The sequence below is a fragment of the Toxotes jaculatrix genome, chromosome 4 (assembly GCF_017976425.1).
Source record: "Toxotes jaculatrix isolate fToxJac2 chromosome 4, fToxJac2.pri, whole genome shotgun sequence".
Taxonomy (NCBI): Eukaryota; Metazoa; Chordata; class Actinopteri; family Toxotidae; genus Toxotes; species Toxotes jaculatrix.
Genome location: NC_054397.1, coordinates 15,489,341 through 15,502,428, shown reverse-complemented (window position 1 = coordinate 15,502,428; position 13,088 = coordinate 15,489,341). Strand labels below are relative to the sequence as shown.

Genomic DNA, 13,088 nt, shown 5'->3' with positions numbered 1-13,088 from the left:
GAGGTGAACTGAAACAAAGCAACTCCACAATAGCTGCTAATTAGCCTGAGAGAACAGACTGAACCATGAAAGGAGTTACTGAACAAGGTCATGGAATATAAATACAATTTGGAAAGGGATAAACAAACACAAGAAATGGACTCACATTATCCTAAACCTGTAATCTGTATTTTCAAGCCTTAAGCATTTTCTTTAAGGGCAAGCAATTTGAGTTCTGCAAAAATACGGGACCCTTTCCTTTCTGACTTTGGAGCTAGTCAGATTCTAAAAGGAGGACTGTGGTCTCGCGTTATTGTATTTGCTACTCTGCTGGACATGTTTACACTTCAGTATTATTCCACTTGCTCAAAGAGAAATCAGTGTTGTGGTTTAAAGACACCTGGGTGCTGACACAGGAAGTTGGCCTTCGTTAAACACTTAGACCTTCTTTCCTCACAGTTCTCATTTACAAAAAAAGTTTACGAGCCAGCTGTGTTTATTGTGCGTCTTTGTATGTCACAGTGTTGTGAAACTGTGGGGGATACATTTTTGCTCAAACACCTGTTGAAATGGTTTGTGCAAGCACAGTCTTCCTCTATAGCCGTACTTTAACTTACCCTCCAAAGCTCTTTCTCTATGCTACTGTCGCCACACACTGACATCTGAACCAGAACGATGTTAAACCATTTCTATCCTCAGTAATGGTGTAACAAAATATCGCCATGCAAAGTTTCTGCAATACAAAAGCGTAAAAACACACTTCCTGGAGCTAAAACAATGGATCACAATATCAACTGACTGCAATATTTAACAAAAGACTGTGATGTAAGTGACTTACTTTCCACCTATATAACCTCACTTCTTAAGTTTGAAGACTGTTGTTGTTGCAGTACTTATTATTAATTAATAATTAACAACTTCAGAAGCAAAGAACTGTGCTCATTTAAATAAAGTTGTTAAATATCATGTCTGTAAATATCCCATGGAATTCAAAACAATGCAATCCCTTTACAGTTTGTGGCCATTATGGTAATTTCCAGTCAGTTTGGTGAATCAACCCCAAAGTGTAATAAAATGCCATAGCTCCCACTGTGGGTGGGAGTGTGTGTGTGAGTGTAACTGTGTTGTTTATGAAAGAGGGAGAAAGAGACACAGAAAGGGAGAGAAGGAGGAGGCAGTGATCCAGAACTGAGCTCCTGTGACAGCTTCTCTATGCAGTCCACACATCACAGGACAATCAGCGACCTAATTAAACAAACAGAAAGAAAACGGGGGACAAAAACAGAAAGAAAGAGAGGAAGAAAAGAGAAAGAAAAAGGAAGTGATGCTGGAGAAAACAAGAAGGGTGGACTGATCGAAAGCGAGTGAGAAACAAAGGCAAAAATGGGGATCAAAGAAACAAGAAAACAGCAATGAGAGAGAGAGAGGGAGAGCGGTAACGAGAGGATCTAAAGAGCCGGTGGAGAAAATCAATAATTAAATCAGGCAAAGCCCAAATAAAGCATGAGCTGCAGACTAGAAAGAAAGTAAGAAGATGGAAAGAGGGATTGTAACAAGGGTGGCGAAAAGGGGTGCTGTGTTTTACACACTGGCCTTGAGCAGCAAAAGAAATGCTGGCTCAGATTTGGAGGGGCAGAGAGAGGGAGGTCGGGGGCAGCAGTGCTGTTGCAAGCAATTCAGTTTATCCGCTTTGAAAGGAAGAAGATGGGGTCTGGACACTAATTATGGATAATAAGACAGACAGATGGACAGCGGAGCTAAGCCCAGACCCCCAGCACTAGTCAAGTGAGATAACAGTGGAGAAGGACTGAAGGAGAGAGACAGCAAATTAAGGTGGGAGGGAGGAGAGAGGGTCAGAAATTAAGAGAGATAAAGTTAACTATTTTATTTAAAAAAATTCAGTGTACACAGATAGCACGGGGCTATCTGTGTACACTGATAGCGCCCACCACCGCATTGACCCTGTAGCTATTCAATTTCCTGTCTGAGGCCATTACAAGAGTGGCTTTAGAAACTGGGAAAAAAACAGTGGAAAAAGTTACACAAGTGAACAAGAAAAAAAAAACAAACTCTGCAGGTTACCAATGCCAGACGTATCCTGTTGGTCACACTGATTCAGCTGACACTTTCATCGAAGACATCATTCAGGCTCAGTCTGGCACAGTGCAGTCCGTGCTCATAACACAGTCAGTGCAACTGTTGTGACTGAGAGGGTTATTAAGGGTCATTTTAAAATGCAATTGATTCTCAATATATACTGGTGTTAACTGGACAAACAAGCAATTTGTTATTTAATAAGACATGTATATTAAGACATATGTCTGCAGATGAATGTTAACATTTGCAATAATGTACATGATCTAAACGCACAAGCACTTTTGGGTGTTAATGCTGAACAATGTGACTCTCACTCTCCCTCCATTCACTGGAGGAGAGACAGTTAACAGCTGTGCAAGTTCACATGTTGTCTGTTCTTCATTTTGTTTTGCAGGGAATGATGATAGAAGAACCCCGACAGAAAGAGAAGTTAAGAGTTGAAAGGGGTGTCATGATAAAAAGAAGGGATAGGAGAGATCACCCACACACATTCTATTATGGACAGTGAGGACTGAATGGCTGCATAAGCACATACTGTTTTATATAGACTCTATCTCTTTCAAGTACACAGACAAGAACAAACACACAGCAGGTTCCCAGATGAGCTCCTTTTAATCCTGTATTAAGATTCAAAGTAGTTTCTGGGAGTTTAATGAAAAGTTAAACAATGCAGCCTCAACTTAGGATAAAGTTCAGTACTTAAGTCTGTGATGTGAGGCCATGCTCACATTGAGGCACCTGAGTTGCCAAAGGGGAAAAAAAAAAAACACTCATCCATCACTGCAAAGACCATGATTCAATCCTCTGTAGCGGTGCTTTCAGCTTGGCCCTATCAAACAGTTGGCAGTGTTCAAGGGTGGAAGGCAAATGAAGGATTGACTCGAATATTGTTCCAGTTGGTTTATTTAGACAATTTGTTGTATTGTCCAAAATCACAAATTCTTCAGAGGACTTTACAACCTCCCCATCCACCAATTCTAAGGTTTGAAAAATACAAGGAAAAGAGGGTCACACAGTGACATTCTTGCTACTGTTTAGTGTAAATGATTTATTAAAACATACATTTTGTTTATTTGGATAACATAATTGTACTTTTAAAGGTACAAATCACAGCGGTGAAAAAGTTGACTTGCCAAAAAAGGCTACCTTACTGTACTCAATGTCGGGTACTGCCCCAGCAACAACCTTTAAAACAGAACGTACAGTTCTGCTCTGCTCTTACTTTGAGAGAATTCAACAGAAACCAAAAACTGTAAGAAAGCTGTGGAAAGCAAGAACAAATCAAGAGCAAGTCTGCTCAAAGACAAACTAAAGGTGAAAAATAATTGCCTTCTGATTGCCCGTGCAAGTCAATCTGTCGCTATGTCAATATCTGTCAATATGTGAACATATTTGAATTACAGAATTTATTAGCTTCCATGACTGTAAGCACACAGAAATAAATGCAAGTATGTGCTCATCTTCCAAGTGTGTACGTGTGTGTCTAAAAGCTCATGCTTCATGCACTCTACCCAGATGCTCCTGGCAGGAGGTGACCTCTGTGCACTAACAGACTGTCTGGACCTGTGGCAACTTACACACAGACACTCACACACACACACAGGGATAAAAAGAGAAACTCAAAGGCTGCTCAAAGTCAGAAAAAGGTCATGTAAACTTCCAGAATAACTAGTTAAAGAGGAACTGCAATAATAAATACCATGAGCTCTTCAACATCCCCTCTGACTCCTGCCTTGCTCGTCACATTTGCTGCAGCTCTCTTCCAAATGCTAATTCTTCTCACAACACCGCCTCACCGCTAACATAATGTAATATTCTCAAATCAGCAATATGAATGTTGCCATAAAAAGATTTTAAGCACCTTTAGTGGACAGTAGAACTTGTTAGATTTTGCAACTCTGTTCGGCATAATATAGAACACACAGCTTTGGGGACACACACACAAACCCCACATCAACATGGTGGGATTGGCTGAGGTAATCAAACACCAATGAAAAGCATCATTTATCAGAAAGTAGAGAGACAATTACTCGCATATGTTTGTTTGTTTGTGTGTGTGTGTGTACTGATGCTCTGCAAACTGGAATCAGAGATGATGAGGGTGAAGGCAGAAACAGAGATAAGTGGAAAGATGGGAGGTGAACAATACAGAAAGTATAAGAGTATTAAACAAATATCACGGTTTAGATGAATTAATATGTTAATGTATGTGCACAGTTCACATATGCATAAGCATCAAACTGGGGAATGGGACAGCACAACTGAAGTGAGTGAGAGCCAGCTGAACATACGATTTATAGCCATTGTTAGTCAGTGAGATCATGGGAGAAAGGCAATTGTGTACGTGCATGTGTGTGCATGAGGGAGAAAGGGAGAGAGAAAAAGAGGGAGAGAAACTGAGAGAGGGAGGGTCTCATAGTGAACGAGTGATGTTTCTGTTCATTAGCAGTCCTCCCTTATAGCTGGATAGTTACAGGATAATCATGTCGGCTTGGTGGCGGTGTGTCCTTGAATGTCATTGGTGGGACTCTGCTGGGTCTTGTCTCTATTCCAGACTGTGTGTGTGTGTGTGTGTATTTTTTTGTGTATGACAGTCTTTCAAAACTTTAATTAACCAACTACAGCATACACATTTGTGCCAAAAACTGTGACGCAGTGATGCTTGTGCTCTTCCAAATCAACAAAATATAATTCCTTTCCCTTTTCCTGTCCAATCCTGTCCTATTGTGCAAGCATTTCCAATCCTCTGAAAATCTGACGTATATCCCGGGACAATAGTTACAGCAACAAAGTGCCATATTCTGCATTCACTTTTTCTTAATGATGGCATTTTAATATTTTTTGGTGAGTGACAGAGTGAAGCACCCAGAAAAAGAGAGGAAACAGCATAACAGTGGTCCTTGACACGATTCTGCATTGCACATTGCAACAACATGCACCTTGACCCATTTTTACCAGAATCCTCATCTGCATTTCTTAATTGATAGTATCCACTGATCGATCTTTGCTCGAACAGAGTCAGAGTGATTCTGCAGCTCCACAATATTGGGTTGACTGGCTGCTTTCCCCAAGGGTATTTTCCAAACTTCTGCAGCGCTGTGATCGATGGGTGAAAAACTAAGCTTTTTTTTCCGCACAGTGGCATTACAGTAACTGCTTTTGCATGTGATTGCTTGAGTTTTTCCAAAGTCTAGAAATGCAGATGAACTCTCTGTTGCAGCAGTCAATTCAGCTGGGAGAGAGACACAGATATAACCTACATAAGATTTTAAATAATGAAAAACAAGAAGGCAAAGATTGAAAATTATCACTGAGGTGAGAGGCTTGCTCAGTTCAGTTCAGTTCTTCAGTTCACAGGGTGGCTCCAAGTTTAATAAAACATAAGTTAAAACTTCCCACTCCTTAATGTCAGTTTGAATGCAGTAACAGTCACATTTGCAACCAAAATTAAATTAATTTAGTAAGTAAATGTAATCCAGAAAAATGGAATGTTAGACTGCATTAAAGACTTTATTAGGGTTTTAGTTAATAGGATTTACTACTTTTTCATCACCTTAACACACCATCTGTATCCTTTTGTGCAAGGCAGCCACAGCGCAGGCTGGTATTCCTGGCTCGGCCTGACCATATCACTCGTTCCTGTTTCCCTCTGGTAAGAGAAAGGCCAGCGACTGATTTGGAAGTGAGGCCTGATGAGTGTCACCTGTGCTAATGGGACCTGTCAGTCACAACCACAGGCAAAATGGCTCACCTATAAATTAGATAAAAGGTGCCGCTTAGTTTATCTGACTCTGTTGTTCATCTGCTCTTTCGGCCTGTTGACCTCTTTTCTTTTCTCTGTAATCTCTCAGTTTTTTTCCCTGTTCTGTTTCCCTTTTCGTCTCTCTTCAGACTTTCTCTCTTTGCATTCCATCTGCTGCTCTTATCTCCTTCCAAACTGTCATTCTCTCGCATCCATCAATTCACACTCAACCCACCACATCCCATCTATCTTTCCCTTTATGTCCATATTTGCCTTTCTCTAACTGCCTTTCTCCCCCCTTGTTTTCTTCCCTTGTGCCATCCTTTGTCTTTCTGCTGTCACCACCAGCCCAACATTTTCTCCTCCCTCACTTAAAGAGAGGCAGACAAAGCTCACATAGTCAGTATTCACATGCACACTCCCTTTCCACTCCCTTATACCATCAACATAAACAAACAAATGTAAAGAATACCAATTAATTTCTGCTTTAGGCTCCATGTGCTACAGACAGTTAACCCACATGCTATGTTTCTCCTACAGAACAAAATAGATATGATTCAGTCCTGTAATCATTTTACTGTACAGTAGCCTATTTATTTTTGTACACTACACTTGTAGCATTATCCTCGTCGTATTTTAATCATCGCTTTGCTATAAATGTGTTTTGCACCTGAATGCAACCATTATAATATGAAAATCAGCTTGTCTGAACTGCCATCTTAGATCTGTTCCATCTCTGTGATGCTCAAACCCAAATTTGTAATTCCTTAAGTACAAACATTTCCCTAAAACAGCTGAGAGAGGTCTGGGGTGTTAGCAGACGTCAAAGAAAAGACACACACTGCCAACACTGTCCGCCGATCACAAGAAAAATGGGAAATCTAAACGACAGCTTGTCATAATGTGCCATCACATCACATCATAGGAGATGGTTCAGAATGTGGCATCGCGTGTCGTAAGGTTTCCATGGCTGTCAGCGGGGCTATCACTCAAATGTGTGGCTTTTAATGTGGCCAGGAAGATCCACAACGTTGGTTTCAGATTGTCCAAATTTCTTGTGCCTGAGGACACACTCTTGGGATGCAGTGTGACGCAAACATAAAACATACACATAACTGAAACACGTCAGTCTCTATGAATAATGTGTAGGATGTATGGGGATCTACTGAAAGGAATATGATATTCATAATTATGTTTTCATTAGTGTATAATCTCCTGAAACTAAGAATCAATGCGTTTTAGTTAGCTTAATGTGTTTTGTTAGCTGGAGTGGTGAGGGGAGGGGTATTCAGCTGGTTGCAATCTGCAACCTCAGTGTTAGAAGCCAGACTGCTAGATGACTGTGGTTATGGGTAAAATAAAACAACAGAGTGTTGGTAGGAAACAGGATGTGAAAAACTATCTCTCATGTCAAACTCATTCGCTCACACCCTGTATGCCCAACCACCAACCATGACCTCCATCCTAAGTAGTTCTGAGGTTCTATAACAAAATATTACTTTGTTATGGCTTTGCCTTTTCTGCTGGGAGATAACAGTTGTAATCTGCATGGCCTCAAATGCTCCTCGTCAGGGAAACACAAACATTGGTCATGCCAGTAGTGTTTTTGTTCTAGACAGTCTTGATTAGAAAAGAGTTCTGATGTAGCATTAAGTTCTCCGGCAGGCAATGCAGTGAAGGATGCAGTTGGGACTCGTAGTTATTCAGTGTGTCTTATGCTATAGGTTGTTTCTGCATGAAGTGACACTGCAATGGGCTCATGAACCATGCCATCACTACTTCATGCATACTGCATGAACAAAACTTGAATGCAATGTACACAAACTGATGTTGACCTTAAACAAACTTCTGCTGTAAAAACAGTCACTTCACTAACAAACACCCAACACACAGCTCTGAGGGAGGCTTGTTGATACTTATCATGGGGAAGTACTCATGTTGCAGACTGAGACAGGGATGTTGCCACTGCTGCAAAGTCTGCAGTGCAGCTCGGCTAGAATATTTTCGCATTGTGCAGTGGTAAACAACAAACATACTCTTTGTACTCTCTCTCTCTGTTTTGTTCTGGTTCGCTTTTTCACCCCCTTTTTTTGTTTTTATTTGTTTCAACTTTTTCTTTTCAATGTTTGCCTCAGTTCTCGCCTCTCTGCCTCAATTTCCTCATGTCTCAGTTCTTTAATCAGACCATGAAATGACTGCAGAGACTGGCAGAGCAATCTCCTCCTCACTGCTCATCTGAAGTGCTAATGTGGAAGGAGGGAGGGGAGGAAAAAGAGGATGATGGGAAGAGATGATGATGGGAAAAGAGAGAAAAGATGGAGAAATCAAAGAAAGGGAGAGCAAGACGTAGACAAGCTAGGGGAGAAAGGGAGAGGAAATGAGTGGATGGAGGCATACATGCAAAACAGAAAGGAGTGCAGCGGTGCACTGAGTGATGGATAATAAATAAAGGCAGGAAGCGTGTTTTAAACAAGAGCATATATGAAACATTGGGGATTGGGGATAAAAATAGAGGGGAAGTCAAAAAAAAATACATAGAGGTGGATTTTAAAATAGAGTGGATTTTGGCTGAAATACGTGGGTCCTCAGGTTGAAGGTTCACAAAAAGTTCTTGTGCCTATGTCTGACCTGCAAACCTTCACTCCTTCAGCCGTAAAGCACACACACAAACAAATTTCTGTCTGATGATAACCCAGGGTGGGTGTGTGTTCACTGAGAGCAAAGAGATCAAGTGAAACAGGCAGGAGATGTACAAAACACGCAGCGAAAGAGCAGACAGGCTTTCACAGGAAAGCCGATTAGAGGCTGAGAGCTTAGATGATTCCTCTGACCTGCTGAAAACCATGAGGAGAAAAACTTAACATCTCTCTATGTGAGGACAAATGAAGTGTAAATTATTGATTATTTTTCCTGCAGTGGCTAGGCATATCTGGGCCAGCACAGAGTTTCAACATATTTTCAAGATCAGGTTCTATGAGGTTCCCTGCTGGTTAAGACGACGGGTGTATGTGGCAACACGGGTTTGTACTTGGGCTTACAATTACTACACAGTGAATGTGAGGGGAAGCTAGACTAAAAAGTGAAAGCTTAAGAAATGTTGTACCACACTGTTGTGCACTGAACAGCACTTCAAAATAGAAAAAAAGGCAACAGAATAAAAGCAACAGAAAAGGTGCTTTCTGTGCTTCTAAAGAAATTAATTAAGTGTAATTGGCCTGAATATGTTATATAAATAAATATTATCAGGTTAAGTGCAGGATAATAATCTACTAGCATTATCACTACAGATCTAATGTGTAATTCCTTTTTAATAGTAGCAACTCTCTGGCAAGTGGTTGTTTCCAGATCATTAAGCATAACAACACAACATTTAACAGACTGGGTTAACTTAAAGCTGCATTCATCAGTATTTCCAAATTAACAAGTGGGCCAAATGACTATGTGCAGAGTGACAAATTCACAGATAATCACCACCCGACAGTGCCGTTCCCCTCCGCTCTTCAGACTGTTTTTACATCTGTTTTAGAGCCCACATCTTAACCGTTTAGTTCACTCTCATTGCTTTCAACAACCCTGTTCCCTGGAACAGCAGGCAGCTGTTTTCAGCCAAAACAAAGTCTGATAAACTCACTGTAAACTACCTGCCCACCAAACATCACACAGACAGAGTTAGAGTCTACCTGTTGAACACAGTGGAGAATTTAGACGCGAATGAGATACAGGAATTGGTGGAGATGAAGGCAGAGCTAAAAAGAGAGAAACTATTGGACTCACATTCATCTGGCAACCAGAGTCATTACTTTAAATGTATACTGATGTTGCTCCATTTCTGCTGGATGTGTAAATGGGCAACTGCTAACATGTTCACCACTACAACTTTACAAGATGCTAATGTGTCAGTGATGTGTTTACAGCTTTTTACACCATCCCTAAGTAGCCAAAAAAAATCAATGCTGCTTTACATTAAAGCATAAGTTATTCACTCTCATTTGTCATTTGTTTGTGCAGGTTGCTGGGAGGAAGAGTATATCCACATACAGCTGCTGTAACTATCACCAAGGATGTTTGACTAATTTCAGTTACAGTATAGTATCAAACTGAAGATAGCAGGATAATTTTCTATCTTTCTCCAGACCATGAAAATGTATCATTCACAGCCCTCTCCCTTCCTTTCTTTCTATCTACTGATGCTGCTATCTCTGTCTTTTTTAATCTGGAGCTGAGTATCTAGGCCAAGACATCCGCACATATAAACACACACACATTTATACACAGTACGTACGTATCCTCCCAGGTGCTTAGTGCACCAGTTTAATCTGTCTTTGCTCTGTGCCAAAACTCATTTCAGAACCTGCCTTGGCCATGCTGACTCTTTACCCTGCATTCACTGGTGTGTGTGTGTTTCAGAGAGGGAGTGGTGGTGGTGGTGCGGGGGGGTTTGGGGTGGGGGTCTCATTATTTTCAAAGGACCTTGTAGCTGAGGTTTTATTAGCTCTCTCCTGCTGCTTGGGTTCACACACTTGAAACTGCAGGCCCACATGCACGCACGAACGCACACACGCATGCACGCACGCATGCATGCACACACACGCTAACTTCCTTATATGTTTGTGAGGACACACATAATGCATTCCCTAGCCCCTTACCCTGACCCTCTGGACCCTTCTGAACTGAATGCCTAATCCTAACCAAAACCGAATTCTAACCTGAACCCTAAAATCAAGTCTTAACCCTCAAACAGCCATTTGAAGTCGTGAGGACTGACCAAAATGTCCCCACTTTCCAAAAAAAGTCCTCACTCCATGAAGTCTATGCTGAAATTGGTCCTCACAAAGATAGATGTACATGTACACACACACGCACACACCTCTGCAGAGCTACCCTGGGGAACTCTGAGATTCCTCCTTCTCCTTGCTATGGCAACACAACTTTACTCCTTTCCCACAACTGGACACCCCGGCCCTCAAATAACTGAGCTTCTATGGATCATAAATACAATTATAAAAAAATATGCAACACATCTTCATCCAACAAAAAGAGAGGGAAGTGTCTCTAGTGCAAAAATGAGATAAGAGGAGATGACAAAAGACCTCCAGACTCAAGAGATGGTAATAAAGTGATTACTATTACTGAGAAAACAAGATAAGCTCTGCATAGACCAAGCCGATAGAGGGAACAGAGGAAGTACCTGCAGATTACACTCTGTACTTCTGTACTTGAAATCAACATCCTACCATCGACCGGCTGCAGCTTCCAATGAGTCCAAATGCAGTGACTGCTTTCTCATGCCACAGTTTAGGGCCTAAGAGTAATTTTCCCCATGGGAAACATTCAATAACACATAAAAGCAGGGTGAAAAGAAGAGATCCTTTATGTAGAACTCAATTTTTCCAGTGGTAGCAGCAGAGCTCTTGCTCAGCAGGATCAACTCGACCTTACAACAGATCAATTATGTAGGAGACCAGCCAAGTTGTTCTCACATCAGCAGCTGTAAGCAGAGCTACCATCACTTCAAACAACAACAAAACAAGGGTTCTTTTGGCTATCCCATCAAATTTAATACCCAATTAATCACTTCTCTACATTAATAAAAAAATCATATAATAATCCATTATTGCCAGAAATGGTCCTGTTAGCTGATTTCTGACATTGCCTATAGAGGCTTGTTACACACAGAGATATTCTAGGAATAGTTTCCGTGGTATAAATGGTAATTTACAAAATCTCTGAGGGACAAATGTATTAAGTCTTATCCTGGTGTGGCCCCATACCCGTCAGCTCTGTTTGCGTTTGCAGTAAAGAGAATGAAAAGTCTAATAAAAGACTAAGCTTTGACTAAAATTTTTCAATGTATTTTCATTAGTCTCTAATTTGCATTATCACCATCCACAGAAGAAAACCACTGCAGCTAAAACACATTGCATCATTTATCCTTAGTCAGTTTCCACGCTGCAGAAGTACAGAAACATGCATATTGCCATCCTGGAATATGGCTGATCTGTTGTTTTCAATCCCAGTCACTGCAGACATGTGTCCAAGGTCCAAACACAACACATTTTTATTCAAACACACAACTAAACCCACACCTGAAAATGCAAATCACACCTACCCGTCACCGTTTGGAGAAAATGGGATGCAGTTAAACGTAATCTTGGATAAAAGCACACACCTCTGCCTGGAATATAAGACGGTATGACTGCTACCATACAATCATTTATAAGACGTGTTTTGTGGGGAAGTACACAAATGAAACAGCATTTTCAAAAAAGAGAAGTGTTCTGTGTTGCTTCTGACAGACTCAGTAGGCAGCACCCGTATTGAATTTCACATAGTGTGAATATTTTAAGAGCACTTCTCCACTGGTACAATGAAATGTTATACTGTACCGATGGCAGCAAAAAGACTCTTAACTTCCCTAAACCTGTCGTGTCAAAGTTAACAAACAAACAAACTAAAGCTAGTCTTAAAATAAAACAACAAACACAAGCAACAAATGTTAAAGAGAAAAGGAAACCTTATCTCCTTAACATTTGGGAAGCAAAAAATAAATAAATAAATAAAATATTGATGCAAACTGTTGCAGAGAATTCTGGGCAAGTGTTATTTCTAAATTCTGAAGTTATGACGTAAGCTGAGGTTTATTTGACTTTGTTGCTATTCAAGCTCTCCATCTTATTAATGGTACAGGGAGTGACATTGTACAAAATATCAAATTTCCCAAGATATAGCACCAGGAATCTGAATTTGAAAAAAAAAAAAAAAAAAAGTCAAACAAAAGACACAGGACAAAACTGTGAGGCAACAAAACCAAATTACCACGTGTATTTTTAAAAACATTATATCTGAAAAACTTAAAAATAAATTGTAAAATCAATGTAATTCTGGAAAAATGTTGACAACAGAGAATACAATTTGGATTTTTTTTGTGTTTAACTAATTTATCATTTAGCCAAGGGTTCTCAAAAGCTACAATCAGACATCTAGAGGCAGATATCAACAGTTTTTAGAAATGTACTTGATCCTAAGACTCACTGGGGATGTTTCTAGTGATTCTGGTATATTGTTCGTCTTATGTATCTGCTGCTGAATTACTTGAATATCTACAGCTAAATACTTCCACCAAGTGGACAGAATAGTGTAGTACATGTCAAATTAGCCAAACTGCCCATAAGACACACTGCAACTTGTTGTGTATTAAGGGATACTGAGGCTGAACATTTAACACATTTTATTCTATTTATTTGTACGTAAATTCTGAAAACTATTGTGT

The 13,088-nt window shown here is 40.3% G+C and overlaps 1 protein-coding gene across 1 annotated transcript in view; it reads right to left on the bottom strand.

The window, feature by feature from the left end:
* The window catches only part of rab11fip4b (RAB11 family interacting protein 4 (class II) b), a 41,673-nt gene extending 29,616 nt beyond the window's left edge, over positions 1–12,057 (bottom strand). Inside the window, exon 1 of the mRNA XM_041036640.1 lies at positions 11,928–12,057. The gene's annotated coding sequence lies outside the window, so the exon portion shown is untranslated. The remainder of the gene's footprint in view (positions 1–11,927) is intronic.
* Between the last annotated feature and the right edge of the window lie 1,031 nt (positions 12,058–13,088).